General features: G+C 41.1%; 1 protein-coding gene across 1 annotated transcript in view; it reads left to right on the forward strand.

Annotated features, from left to right (window-relative positions):
• FAM167A (family with sequence similarity 167 member A) overlaps positions 1 to 15892 on the forward strand; it is a 52436-nt gene that overhangs the window by 956 nt on the left and 35588 nt on the right. The gene's annotated exons all lie outside the window — the stretch shown is intronic.

A 15892-nucleotide genomic window follows, 5' to 3' on the forward strand; every position in this document is an offset into this window, starting at 1 on the left:
ATGCCAGGAATTACTTCCCTAACTTTATTCCCAGATGTCATGGCAGGGTACCTAACCCATGTGTACCCCAGGCACAAGGAAATAAAAGTTCCCAGTTTCTGTTAGTAATTGCCCCAAACAACGGTTCAGAGTACAGGGGGCAAAGGGCTAAAACTAATGGATGAGAGGAAGCGGTTCAGCTGATATTCCTCAGAGCATAGTGCAAGGTCAGTAACTGAAGTTTTCATACCTATTTAAGGATGAAGACAAAGTGAGAAACTCCCCACCCTAAAGGGACTATGAGATATTTCTTTGCCTAAGTCATAAGCAACGGAGTTTCCTTAGGTTTGGTTTGGTTTTTTTAAGCCAAAAAATTACTGTTGCTTCTTTTTGGTTGTTTTTGTTCTGAATGATGCTTAGACATGGGCTTGTGGCTTTGGGTATCTTCTGGGCTGGTTGGAACAGTGCTTGGCCCATAGCAAACCTTGTTGGTCGTTGAACGATTATGCAAGGCAGCTTTGCTCTGGGTCGGTGGTAAACAGATCCACCCTCACCTCCCCCACCCTTTTCTTGACTCCAGACCTCAAGTAGGGTCTCTCAAACCAAGTTTCTCCATAAACTCCTAGTGAGCTTCTGGGTAAATATGACACCCCCTCTCCCAGTGATTGCTTTGGAAAGTGCCCTGTCAGCAGGAACTTATTCCAGATCCTAATGACTGAAGGAAGCAGGGATGAGTTGGTTTAGAGGGACAGTTTCCCCTTTGATCTGTTGAAGCCAGTCCCTACCAACCCCTTGACCATAAGCCAAAAATATGGAGAAGGCTGAACAAACTCCTGGGAAATAAAGGCAGATGTGGTCATCTCTAGTTTGAAAGCATTCCACATTGGAGAAGTTATGGGATTAGGATCTGCGGCTTCTGCTGCTGGGTTTGTTTTGGTTTTTTAAAGCAAAACCTTGACAAAGTTGCCTGGAGTTATTCTCAGAGGGAACTCCTGATTGAGTTTTTTGTCCCTGGTCCTGTGACTTAAAATTTTTCCTCGCTCAGCACCCAAGGGGTAACTTCTTTCCATTCTCTTTCCTTGGATCTCATAGAGTGATAAGTCATCTCTTGGTTGAAACTGGATCTTTCTTCTCAGGAACTTAAAATACTTTGGGAAACAAAAAAATAATATTACTGAATCCAGCTCACTTGAAGGACAGATATTAATCTTCCCTCAGTTTAGTCTCTTGTCCTATTCTCCCATCACCAAATATTGTCCAAGACCTGCAAATTGCATACACATCAGCATCTTTGTTTCTTTCTCTGCCCATTTACCAGTTACATTCGCCATTTTAACCTATAAGCAATTACAGTGAATGACTTCCCAACAAAGAGATTTTTACCAGCCTGACCTCCCCTTAAGAGTGTCATCATAATAGACATAATAGTCATCATTGCCCTCCCTGTACTAGTGGGAAAGGAATCTTTGCAAGGTGGGTTACTAATGATACTGAGTCAACTAGCAATTGACTGACTGACTGACTGACTGTATAGGTATTTCCTATATATTCTAATGAAAAACTCACTTTGGTTCTATTTACCAATTCAGTTTTCTTTGCAAAGCCATACTTTTTCTCCTTAGGCAATGATTGCTTTACTAAACCTTGTGTGCCTGTGTTGAAGTTGGGGTAGGGGGGTGAGGTCCAACGGACCAAAGACTTGGTGATTGGGGTAGGCAGGGCCAATTGCAAAAGGGAAGGATGGATGAAAGGTCATGAAGGGGATGGTTTCAGATTTATAGGTATGTACCTGGGCTATGTGACAACAATGCTGACGCCATCCTATAAACTCCTCCTCATTTTTGCTAATCACTAGCCCACTTCTTTTCCAGATCATACATTTCATTGTTGTAATAACTTTTATGGCAACTTTTTTTGCAAGTAAGTCACTATTAGTTACATGATAGCACTTACTTATGCCCACATATATCTCTCCATTGCCTTCAGGATCATCTGTAATTTTAATTCTTCACAGACTGTGGTCTTGTTTGGCTCTGTTCATCAGGACTGCTTTTCACAGGGCACATTGCTGTGCTGGTGGGTAACAGTCTCCACTGTTTCCAACTTTTGACTCAGCTGAAATCTTTGGCTAGGGTACTTCTAGGCTCCCTCAAAAAACTCTTGATGCCAAGACCAGAAAAGCCTCATCTTCTGTTCGGTTCCCTAAATCTTAGCTCTGAAACCTGCCATCTCCTGACAAGCAGGATGCCAGCTCTAGGCATCAACCTTTCTTTCCCCTGGATGACTCCCCCATCTTTAAATTCTCTGCCTCTCCTCCTTGCAGTGGAACCCCGAGAAATTCATTTTCCAGGGCAAGTCCATTATCTCTGCCAGTTGAGATACAAGTGTGGCCACTTCAATTCCAAAAGGGCTTTTGTCTCATACCTAGAGTATATGTGGCCACTCCAAGTGAGTCTGGGACTTTGCCCCACATCCTTACACTATGAACATTTATCACAATTTTCTAAATGCTATCCATCTTGCCATCTTTTTCCTTTTTATCTCTTGGTTCAGCTTTTTGTCTATTGGAAATTCTTGTCCAAGATACACGTACTGATGGAATAATCCAGCTGTGTGTCACAATCTGGACAAATATGTATTTTTCATTTCCATGGTTCTTCTTTTATCTCCTTGGTTAAGTATCAGGTTAATGATATCTTTAGACTGTCCAGGAATCTTAATGAGGTTGCCCTATGATAATCTGGGGCTTAATACAATAAATAAAATGTTCTTGGCAACAAGAATATTTGGAGGACCTCTCTGTGTGTGAGTTCTTAATCTGGGGTCATTAAACTTAATTTTAAAAAATACATATTTTGATAAGTTTATTTCAATATAATTGGGCTCTTTTATAAGTCCAATGCACTTTATTCAGTTAAAAACATTGTTTTGAGAAGGGATCCTTAGGCTTTTCCAGGCTGCTGCCGCCAAAGGGGTTACACACACACATACACACACACACACACACACACACACTCCCCAAAACCCAGAAGGGGGAATTCCTTTTCTTATTAGGACTCTGCACAAGTATTCTCCATGAATGAGGCAAACACCTTTGGCTATCCTATTTGCCCCAACTGCCAAGGAGGTAACTGGTAAACAACTGTATCTCTTTGATTACACATATCAGAAACACTGTGTGACTATAACATATGCATGTGCCACACCTTGTTGAGGCAGAGCCTACAAGGCCACACTTTGTTCTGCTGAGCCCACTGCTTTTTAAAAATAAACAACAAACAATAAACAAAGCAAGCTATTGTATCTTCTACCACCCTCCATCAATTGTGAAATGTGCTCTGCTCTAGACAGTCATCTGCAGTGACCTCCCTGTTTCTATTTTCCTCAAGGATAATCTTAATACATGTGTGAATGAGAACAGTTTCATAAAGATTTTGTGGAGATAAGAAAATAGATCTACAGCAATGAGTTGTTAGTAAGTTGATTATCGCCAAAAAATAAAATAAAATAAAATTCAATTGGTTATTTTCTTTTGGAATTTTCTTTGAGATAACTTAAAAATGATTCTCTGAATGCCTCCAGTGTGGACTTCTTGTGTTATGTTGCTGTTTTATTGTTGTTCAGTCATGTTCAACTCTTCATGACCCCATTTAGAGTTTTCTTGGCAAAGATATCGGAATGGTTTGCCATTTCCTTGTCCAACTCATTTTATACATGAAGAAATTGGGGCAAAGAGGGTTAAGTGACTTGTCCAGAGTCACACACTTAATAAGTGTCTAAGGCCAGATTTGACTCTAGGAAGATAGGTCTTTCTGATTCCAAGCCCAGCACTCTATCTACTTTGCCACCTAGCTGCCCAGGATGCAAATACAAAAAGTAAAAGACAGTCACTTCTCTCAAGGAATTTATTCTAAGAATGAGAACAACAAACATTGAGGAATATTGTAACTAAAGTGGTTATTATAGTTTGGAAAGTTATGGGGTTGTTGAGTAGAGCCATAGGAGAATAAATTAACATAAGCTTAGTAGTAGCAAAGCCAGGATTGTTTTGATTATGGTTCCAGAATTGGGGTTAGGATTGAGACTTCAAATATAGTTCAATGGGGAGAAATTCTGGAAATATAAAGGGTTTCTATAATCCCCAGCAAGTAGTCATCCAGCTCTCATTTAAAGGTCTACTCTAATGAAGAGAATTCACTATCCACTGAGACAGCCCATTTTTACTTGTACTTAGTTTTGGTTTTTAAGTGGTAATTTCCTTACACTGGTCCTCTTTTCACTTTCTATCCACTGCTCCTAATTCTGTTCCTTGGGGCAAAAATGTGTACTTTTCATCCCTCTTCCATGTGACAAATCTTCAACAAACTACCATGTTCTCCACATGAGTCTTCTCTCCTCCTGGCTATGATCTCCATCAATACCCATCCCAGTGTTTTAGGACAACTCCACAGATTGTATAAGCCAGCTCCCCTCCTTGACCTGTCAGAGCCCACATCAAGGATCAAGGCACTTTATGGGTTAGGTCAGCCTGTTAACTCAGATCAAGAACCACAGTAGGAATTGTGATATCAAGCAGAGTCACAAACTGCAGTCTTCCTGATATCTGTGGCTTAAACAGCTACCTTGTTTCCTCCCAATCCTCTACTCAGGCTGGGGCCTTTATGAGTCAGATCTCCCACCTTGACTATAAGCAGAAACTAACAGTTCTTCCCCATAGAACCATCACTCTCTGAACCATAATGGAGAGAATATTGTTCAGCATCTCCCTGTGCTCTTTAGGAAAGCCGATGGCCATGACTGACGCTCAGGTCAGCAAAGCAGGATTGAATTAGGAGGTAGGCAATCCTGAAACTCTCATGACTTTGTCGTATTAAATACAGTTATGAGTCAGGATTTTGGAAATCTCCCCCAAATCTCCCCCTGTGTCTTCTCAGTCTCACAGCACCAACAGTGTGAAAGAGAAAAATTCAGGGAGGATACTCAATGTCTCCAAACCAAGAAGTCTTCCAACTCCCTCTGCCTAGGAGCCAAACCCTTCGCTTCAGCTCTCCACTTCACTTTCACCTTCCAACACAACTTTGGTGCCATTTTACATCAACTGGCCTGCCTCATTTTCATCTCTCCCATCAGAGTTCAAACTGTGGGCTGCATCAATACCCACTATACTTTGCTCAGTCTGGTGTTGTTACCGAGAAGACACGACTCAGAAACCAGTGCTGCATCCAAACCAGCATGACTTCTACCCAGGCATATGGTGCCCTACTGTTTTATAAGGAGATTGATTCATGGGTCATGTAGCCTCCCCCAATTCAGGAAAAACTTGAAGGACTATTACCTATTATTTAAGTTGATACAGTTTCTATGGATGCCATTTGGTTTTTGTATTAAATTCATTTACCAACATAATCTTCCCTTTCCTTGTCAGACAGTCCATACCTTATAACAAAAGTTTTTTTTAAAGAGAAAACCAAAAAATTCATAAAAATCAATCCACTGACTAACTCTAGATACCATGTTCCTCACTCATAGTTTCCCACATCAGCAAAGGGGGGGGGGCGGGAGATTTTCTTAACTTTGGGAATAAATTTGGTCGTAATTACTCAGGGTTGGTTTTTCTGTTCTTTCCATTTACATTGCTATATTTATTGTATGTATTATTTTTTCTGGTTCTGCTTTTTTTATTCTTGCATCAGTTCATATAAATTTTCTCACGCTTCTCTGAATTCTTCATATTTGTAGTTTTTTAAAATAGCACCGTATAATATTCCCTTCCATTCGTTTGTCACAATTTGTATAGTTTCAGGTCTTTAGAAAATACTTGGAACAAAAGAGATTCACAATGCCATGAGGATGATGAATAAATTACAGAAGTAGACCCTATAATATAGTTCTTAGGGGACATTGAGGCTTTTTGAACTCGGATTTTATTAGTAAAAAGGCAAAGAAAGTTGAACCAGCTCCTGCTTGGGTAGAGGTTTTTGTTTGTTCGTTTAATGCTTTGTATTCCTCTTCAGTACCAATAAGTCCAGTGACTGTGAAAAAATCCTGTGTGTTTGATGAGAACCCATGCACCTATATGCAGAGACACAGGCCTTTATATAAATAGGGCAACTTCCACAGTGAGGGAGGGAAGGATAGGACTGTAAAACACTGGGACAGGAATTATGAACATATTGCCTTTGGAAATAGAATGAAGTAAGTTATAATTCTATTTGTAAGAAGAGATGAAATTTTAGAGTTAACTCTTCCATTCTACTTAGCCCTGAATTTGGAGTAAGAAGACCTTGGTTCCTGGCTCTGACACTTACTGACAGTGTTATTTTGGGCAAACCTTTTTACACCTTATTTCCTAAGCTGTGAAGTGAAAATAATAACATTACCTCCCACAATCATGCTAGCAGTGTGGGATAGTTGAATGACAACTGGGTTTGGAGTCCAGAGACCTGAGTTTAAGGCTTTGCTCTGCCACTTACCTAGCTACACCACCTTAGACAAATCATCTGAACCTCAAAGGACCAAAGTTTCCTGATTTATAAAATGAGGGAGTCAGAATAGATGAACAAATGAACAAAAAAGGGTTAGTTATGTGCCAAGCACTGCGTTGAATGCTAGGGATACAAATACAAAATGAAAAACAGTCTATGTGATTTTTCTTGGGAATCTAGTCAGCAACCCAAGATTCAATTATTTTCTCTATGACAATGAGATCTTAGATCTATTTGTCTAGTCCTAACCTCTACTGAACTCCAGGCTCACATCTCCAATTGCCTGTTGGAGGAAGTGCAAGTCCCATAGACATTTAAATTCAACTTGTCCACAACTAAACACATTACCTTTCTTCCCAAGGCCCTCCCCTCTTCCCTGTTGCTGTATAAGGTACCATCATTCTCCCAGTCACCAAGGTTCACAAGCTAGGTACCAGATCCTCGCTATCTCTCACCTCCTATATCCAATCTGTTGCCAACTCTTGTCAATTCTACCTTCATACTAACTTCAGTGTGTGTCCCTTTCTCTCCTCTGCCCCTGCCACCACCTTGTTATAGGCCCTCCTAACCTCTTGCCTGGACTACTTCAATAGTTTTCTGGTTAGTCTCTCTGCCTCAAGCCTCTCTGCAGTCCATTCTTCATTCTCCATTTAGCTGTCAAATTATTTTTCCTAAAAAGCAGGTGTGACCATATCAGAGAAGCAACTAGTGGTGCGGTAGATAAGACTGCTGGGTCTGGTGTTGAGAAATTGTTGTTGCTCAGTTTCTTTCAGTGATGTCTGACTCTTCATGATCCCATCTGAGGTTTTCTTGGCAAAGATACTGGAGTGATTTGCCATTTCCTTCTCCTGTTCATTTTGCAGATGATAGAGGCAAGTAGGGTTAAGTGACTTGCCCAGATCATACAGCTAGTAAGTGGCTGAAGTGAGATTTAAACTGAGGAAGATAAGATCTTGTGACTCCAGACGTGGTGCTCAATCCACTATGCCACCTAGTAGTGAGAAGACTAGTTCAAGATGACCTCAGATACTAACTAGCCATGGGAATTTAGACATATCACTCAACCTTTGTTTGCCTCAGTTTCCACAATTGTAAAGTGAGAATAATAATAGCATCTAGCTTGAAGGATTGTTGTATGGATCAAATGAGATATCCTGTATCCTGGCTTCCTTCAAGCCTTAGCTTAAGTCCCACCTTTGCAAGAAGCCTTTTCCAGTCCTCTTTTATCTTAATGCCTTCTTCCCTTTGAGATTACTACCAATTGATCCTGTTTATATCATGTTTGTACATAGTTTTTTACATGTTTTCCCCACATTAAAATATGAACTCCTCGAGAACAAGGGCAGTTTATCATCTTTCTTTGTGTTCCTAGGGCTTAGCACAGTGTCTGGAACATAGTAGGTACTTAATAAATGCTTGTTGACTGCCTAACATTCCCTGACTTCAAGGAGCTTACATTCTAATAGAGGGAGATAAGAACATATAGGGCAGTGAAGGTAGGAGGGCATTACTTTGACTTAGAAAGTTATGGATTGGAGCCACTAGGTATTGGAGTGATACAACCTTGCAGGTGCAATGACAAAACTGATTTGATTAGAGATCCAGAAATGAAAATGGTAGAGGGCAGACAGGGTGGGGGTATGTGTGAAGGATGTGGCAACTGAGACAACCAGCAATCAGGAATCATTTCCCAGGATCAGCGTTCCAGGAATGAAAGAGTTAAGCTCCAGGGCCTGGTTTCTGGTCTGGGAGGCTTGGTGGCTGGTAAGATTGTTGGAAAGAGATGTGATCCTTAAGGTTCCTTCTTGGTCTGCCATTTTATGATTTTATGTGAAAGTGCTTGTAACCATAAATAACATGTAATATAAACCCCTCTTATTTCTTTGTTCTGTTAAGTATTTGGCAAAACAATACAGTTGTGATTCCATCCTTCCAGGTTTAGCACAGGCCCACCTCTCTGTCACATACAGCATGGTAGAATGCTTATAACCTCATCCGTGCTCCTGCCACCAGGAAAACTTGATAAAGTATCCCAACTCCTAACTTTTCCAATGGAGTATGACTTCAGACCTTTTTCCTCCATGTCTAATTGGCTTTTTCTCCAATAAACATCTCTCCTGGAAAATTGGCACTATGCCAGGGACTGCTTCTCAGGTTATTGATGACTGTCCTTCCCCCCCGCCATGCTGGCTAGGGACTGGCAACCACAGAAGAGACATAGTTTTTCCGTTTCCCAGGAAGCTTCCTATTCCTCATAGCTGCCCTGAACTCACCCCTTTCCCTTTGTCAAGTCAGTTAATGAGATCTATTGCCCCCTCCCCAACACTGAACAATGACTGTCTCTACCACTCTCCACCACCACCCCACCCTCCCTATAGGGAAGCACAGTTCTTTCTCCATGCATTTCTTTCCAACTTCTTTGAACTGGAAAAAGACTAGAAAAGGGCTAACTGTTCACAGCCTTATTGCTATAAATATTCTTAATAAAGCCAAAGCTTTGTGAGTCTGCTTCCAAGCAGCTGGGAACAGTATCCCATCAATTATTCAGCATTTACAGAGCACTTTGTATTTGCAAGGACTTAACAAGCCTTTTAAAAAAAAATCAGTTCTTTCCTTACAGGCTCCAGGAAAGTAAATCAGTATGATTCCTCCCATTTTCCAGGTGAGGGGATGGAGAAAGAGTTATGAGCTGGGTCGCCACCATTCTTCCGGAAAGTTCAGACTCCTTTCTCTGGAGTCATTTTATGAGTCACTCTCTCTCTGTGTTTATGTCTGCTTCATCATCTGTAAAGTGATGGTAACAGCCTGTACAACTAGACTTCCCCTAACTTCTCACCTTATTTTAGGGTCATAGAATGTAAGTACTGGAAAGATACTTAGAGCCTGTTTAGTCCAAATGCCTCATTTTATAATGGGGAAATGGGGGCCCCTCAAGGGGCACTGGCTTGCCCCAAGGTCCCACAACTGGTACACAGCAGAGCAAGGATTAGCCCTCAGAGGCCATCTGATCCAACCTGTTCATATTACAGAAGAGGAAACCAAGACCCAGAAGGGAAAGCTCAATCTCATAATCTACAAATGGCAGAGGTCACAGTCTAGGCTTTTTCACCTTGTACCATGAATCCTCCCCAGGGCTCTTTCTGCTACACTGCACTACCCTTCTAGACAGCTAGGGGGCTGCAGGGTTTGGAATCAGGAAGAATCTTCTTCATGAGTTCAAATCCAGCCTCAGACACTTCCCTTGGGCAAGTTAATTTAACCCTGTTTCCCCCAGTTTCCTCATCTGTAAAATGAGCTGGAGAAGGAAATAGCAAACCACTTTAGTATCTTTGCCAAGAAAATCCCAAATGGGTTGCAAAGAGTTGGACACGACTAAAACAACTCAATAGCAACACTACCCTTCATGTATAGGACACATTATAAGGATTAGGGAGGGGAAGGATTTCCTCAAAAGAAGGCCCTCAAAAAATGGGAGGAATTAAGGAGGCAGGCTTGAATCTAAGGAGCGTGGGACAGTGGAAACTACACTGGTTTTGGATTCAAATACTTACTTCACCATTCACCATTTGTGTGAACTTGGGAAGTCATTTATCTCTCTGAACCTCAGTTTCTTTGTCTGTAAAATGGGAGGATTAGACCGGATGACCTCTGAGGTCCCTTGCAGCACTAAAATTGATGATCCTGTGATCCCATAGCTCAGTACCAAGGGCTGTTGTTTTTCTAAATTACTTTATCATCTCCCTGAACAGCTTGGAAAGTTAATATCATGCTGGAATGGGTTATTTCCTGAGTTCCTGATCATGTTAATCAGCAATATTCTTTGAAGTCCCATTGTGTGCTGAGCACTGTCCTTGGTATTATGGGAAATGAAGAGCAAAAGACACACCTGATGCCCTCCAGGATCTTGGAATCTCTTTCTTGAGAAATATTCCATCTCTGACACTCACAGTGCTAACATTTGGAGTTTCAGTGACAGAGAAAGCCCATTTTTCTAGGATTGAAGTCAGGGGTGGGGTAGAGAGAACTCTTGAAAGCTGCTGAATCCTGATCCACAAACCTCAGGCTTTATCATTCAAGAAATAATTTTGGGAATAAGGTTAGAACAATATTGCTTTGATGTCCACAGTGGGAAGGAAAGAAGGAAAAGGGGAATAAATAAATATAGTACTTTTACTATGTTCTAGTATATATTGTTCCAGTCTTTTTATTGGATGTTCTCCCGACGTGAACTGTCCCAGAGGATGAAGTCCATCGCTCCTCCCCCAAACACTGGAAAATAACCACTTGAAAATAACCTTATGCTGATACTTCCTCCTCCTGAAAGAATGCAATTCACAAAATTAAAGAAGGAATGTTTTATTGGAAGATGTAAAACAAAACACCAAAAATACGACCTAAAACAGAACTCTTGGAAAAAATACTCTTCAAAAAGCAATCCTAAAAAAAAAAAAAAAAAAAGACACTCTATCTGGTTCTGCTCAAATAAGGAGCTTCTGTAACTCCTTATTATTCAAATAGACAGCAAGGCTGATTTCTAAGGCAAGGTCCAAACTCTTTATATGGACAAATCTTTCTCTATCAGTATGTAGTCTTTGCCACCATGGGGAAAAGGAAGGAATAAGCATTTATGTGCCAGGTACTATGCTAAGCACTTTCTGAATATTGTCCCATTTAATCTTTAAAACAACCCTGAGAGGTAGGTGCTATTGTTATTCCCATTTTACAGTTGAGGAAACTGAGGTATGTGACTTGCTCAGCATCCCACAGCTAGTAGGCATCTAAGATTGGATTTGAACTCAAATCTTCTGACTCTAGGCTCAGCACTCTATCCGTTGTGCCACCTAGCTGGCCCAGGGAAGGTCTCCAAAGGTTTTTTCTCTTTGTCAAGAGACACAGTTCTGCCTGCATCATGGATCTTAGTGAGAAGAATAATAACAGATGCATACATATATATACATATAATATATATATGCGTGTGTACACACACACACATACACACACACACATTGCAAAGTTCTTAATATGCATTATTTTATTCAAGTAACCTTACATCAACCTAGTGAGGCAGGTAGTAATGATATTTTAATCCTCATTTTACAAATGGGGAAACTGAGGCAAAGTGCTTCATCCATATGTGCTTCATCACATATCTCTTGAGTGTCATAGGTAGTATTTGAATCCAGGACTTCCTAATACTGAGTTCTGATGTTCTATCTACTGCAGCACAGCCTCTTGGATACCATACATATCTAAGGATTTCTTCTTAATGAGGAAGAGCTCCTTTGGTATCCTTCCTGGAAAACCTCTAGTCTCATAAAAGTTTGCCTAGGGAACAAGTCTCTGCCATTCTCTATCTTGGAAATCTATCACCTTTTTGAGGATCAGGTATGATAAGACCAAACCTGACGTTCTTTCATCTGCTCCCAGGAAAGAATATCCCTCATCTGAGGGACCAGTTGTGTGGTAGCTGACAAAGCATCCAATTTCTCTCTAATTATTTGTCTAAAGTATTAAAGCCTTTCTTAGGTAACTGGGTAGTTCTCCCAGTAATCATGCCAAACTGTCAGCAGTCTTTGCCATTTCTTAGCCACACCTAAGGCGGAGTGGGTGAGTGGGAGTGAAAACGGATGCTTTTTCCAATCAAGCTTCCATTTCCTCAGATGACACCATTTGGTGCATGTTTGTGGAGTGCATGATCCTAAACACTAGCTATGAAATAATGTCATGAATTCTATTTATTGAGGCTAGTTCTCTACTGCTACATCAGAAAGTAAATAACCTGGCTGAAGGTCACAGCCTAAGGTATGAGTAATGATGAACTATAAAGTAATAGTATCTTAGATCCTCAGAGATCATTTTCAAGTGAGGAAATAAATTCAAACAGGAGAAGAAAGTTACCTAAGATCATACAGCAAGTTAGTGGCAGATCAGGGACTCAATTCCAGGTCCAGGGATCTTTTCATTAGACCATATTCTTATGAAGGTCCATAAATTTAGGAGGCATTTGCCACATACTGTCTTTTATTACAGTTATTTGTGTACATATTTTATCTTTTCTTCTAGGTTATAAATTTCCTGAAGGCAGGGGCTGTGTATTATTCTCCCCTTCAACCCCAGCACTTAACACATAACCTCATACGAACATATTTAAAACAACATTTTAAGATTATAGGATTGTAAACTTATAGGGACCATCTAATCAAGTACTCATTTTACAGATAAAGAAACTGTGCCTCAAACAGAGGCAACTAGCCTCTACCTGTGTAGCAACTACACAGGTATCAAGTGACAGTGCTAAAATCTGAACCAAGCTACTCTGATTCCAAATCCAGCATCTTTGCCCCAATTCAACAAGCATTCATCAAGCTTCTACCATTTGCCAAGAACATAGTCGTTTCTTGAGATGGGAATTGTCATGGTGAGGTCTGTGATTTTTATGTATAGTAATTTGGCAGCAGCTATACCTAATGTGGAGGATAGATTGAAAAGGGGAGAGATCAAAGGTCAAAAGGTAATTGACATAGGAGGCTATTGTAGTCATCCAAGTGGGAGGTTATCAGGACATTAACTGGGTGTTAGTTGGCTCAGTAGAGAGAAGGGAAGGGAACAGATGCCAAAGATGTTGTAGAAATAGAATTGACAGGACTTAGAGATTGGCTGAACATGAGAGGGGTGGGAGAATAGAGAGTTGAAAATGACTCCTAGGTTACAAACTTGGATGCCTAGAACTATGGTAGTGTCCTGAATAGAAACCTTTGTCTCTGTGTTCCTGATGCCTAGCACTATGCCTGACTCATACTAAGCACTTGTTGATGGATTGATTCCTTGGGAGAAGATTACAAGATCTTTCTTAGGCATACAGAGTTTGAGATGCCTTTGGACATCCAGGTATTGTCCAATAGAAAGTTGATGATCCAGGACTGAAGTTCAGGAGAAAGATGATGAAAGATCAGGAGGCATCTAAATAAATATTACTTGAATCTTTGGGAGCAGATGAGATTACCAAGAGAGAGCATGTAAGAGACAGAAAAGTAGAGAGTATCCAGGGCAGCACTCTGGGTTATATACCCATTACAAAATTAACTTCAATTTATCTTGTATATATCCTGCTTGTCTTTTCCATTAGACTGTGAGATCTTTGAAAGCAGGGACTGTGTTTTGCTTTTCTTTGTTTGCTGAGGGCTTAGCACAGTACCTGCCTGTCAACTAGCATTTGAGACATAATAGGTGTTTAATAAATGTTTGACTTGGCTTGACAAAGTTGTGGGACATGAAATAATGATCCAGAGGAAGAAACTGAAAAGATGAGATCAGAGGGGTAGAGAAGAATCAGGAGAGTAGTATAGTGAAAATCTAGGAGAGAGAGCTGTCAGTAGTGTCAACTGCTATAGAGGTCAAGAAGTATGAGAAATGAGAAGTCAGTGCACTTACAAATCAGGAGATTGCTGGTAACCTGGCTTCAGTTGACTCATAGCATGTCAGAGTTGGAAAGGTCTTTGAAGACTCTCTAGTCCAGTGCCCTCAAAACTGAGACTCAGAAAAGAATTGCCCAAGGTCACACATCTCACAAGTGGCAAAGCCAGGGCTAGAACTCATATCTCTTGAGTCAAAGGCCTTTCCCAATATATTATACTACCTTCCATACAGTAGTTCTGGCTATTAGAAGGATAAATTCCTCTTCCTGAGAGAGCTGGTTGTTAAACATTTACCTATACTCCACTATTCTTTCATTCCAAATTGCTACCTCTTTTGCATGGTGCTAAAGACAAAGAATGAGTAATAACCCAGAGAATGAAATGCCCTTGTTGAGTTCAGAAAATAAAGAAGATATCAACTTGGAGTAAGTATATGGTTCAGATAGGAGAATAAAATATTGTACCTCTTTAAATGAAAAGACCATATCAAAATATCATCATCCATCCACTGTCAGAACTCTCCTTGCCAAAAGTCACACCAGGCCCAGACAGGGATTCATTTTTGGATGTGGGAAACTCACCATTTCAGCAGGATGCAGTGGAAAGAGCATTGGGTTTGGAGAAGACCTGGGTTCGAATCCTGTCTCTGCTACCTCTAAGGCTTTAGGCAAATTCTTTCATTTCTCTGTACCTCTGTTTCCTCATTTGTAAAATGGAGGGGGTGGACTGTGGTTTCTAAGGCTCCTTGCAGCTCTAAACGCATGATCCTATTATAGTAGAAATGCTCGCCCTCCCTTGTTGAAATGGGGTGTCTAGATAATGATTCTTTGAAAAGAGATCTCAGCTGCTGTTATTGAAGGAGTATTTTGAATGGAATGTCAGCAAAGGCCAGAAATCTTGGGAGTGAACAATGTCATCAAGACCCAGTAAGTGCCTCTTCTCCCATCTCAGGGACTCCCTTCACTGTCTCTAACAGGAGCTCACAGGAAGATAAGGCAGGAAAGAATAGCCGCTCAAGGCCAGAGCAGCATGTGTCCCCTACTGCTCCAATCACCATGGCAACCTCAGTCAAGAATTTAAAAAAAAAATATAACACACCCATAGCTCTTCACTGCTGGTTCCCAGTAGACTCAAGCAGGCAGTGCCAGGAAGCTGGAGCCTGATACTTCAGGATCCTTCCAGGGCGTTTCTCATCAGTATCCTGAGCCTCTTTCAGAGATAATTTCAGTTTCTCAGTCTGATTTGTATAGCGGAAATCTCAGATTTGGCTAGGAGTCACAACTCTGTATCCTCAATTAAAGATAAATACCAAGGTTTTAGCGATAAAAAGAAAATGTGACCAAACCCCCAAATATGCTAGATTCTCACTTCTGCTTTTCTTTAGTTAGATGAGCCTAGGGTGGCTTAGCCTTGTCTCCCCTGTCCTACCTGGGAAGAAGAAAGCAAAAAAGAGAGGGGGAAAGAGAGAGAGAGAGAGAGGGAGAGAGGGAGAGAGAGAGGGAGAGAGAGAGAGACAGAGAGAGACAGAGACAGAGAGAGAGAGAGAGGGAGAGAGAAAGAAAGAGAGAGAGAGAGAGAAAGAGAGAGAGAGAGAGAGGAAGAAAGAAAGAGAGACAGAGAGACAGAGAGAGACAGAGACAGAGAGACAGAGAGAGAGAGGGAGAGAGGGAGAGAGAGAGAGAGAGAGAGGAAGAGGGAGGGAGAGAGAGAGAGGGAGGGAGGGAGAGAGAGAGAGGAAGAGAGAGAGGAAAGGAAGAAGGAAAGAAGGAAGGAAAGAAAGAAGAAAGGAGGAAAGGAAGGAAGAAATCAGACACAAGCTCCTGTTAAGACCCTGAACTATATTTCTTTGTCTAACCTTTTTTTCCACTTCTGTCCCAACCTTTGCCCCTCATCTTACAATACTTCCAACTTTCTCCCTACCTGTATTACAGGCACCACAGAATACAGTGGGGGGCGGGGGGGGGGGGGGGTAAAACCTAGAACAGAACCCGGAAGTTGATTCTTAATCATCTG

The sequence above is a fragment of the Notamacropus eugenii genome, chromosome 1 (genome assembly GCF_028372415.1).
Source record: "Notamacropus eugenii isolate mMacEug1 chromosome 1, mMacEug1.pri_v2, whole genome shotgun sequence".
NCBI classification, from domain to species: Eukaryota; Metazoa; Chordata; class Mammalia; order Diprotodontia; family Macropodidae; genus Notamacropus; species Notamacropus eugenii.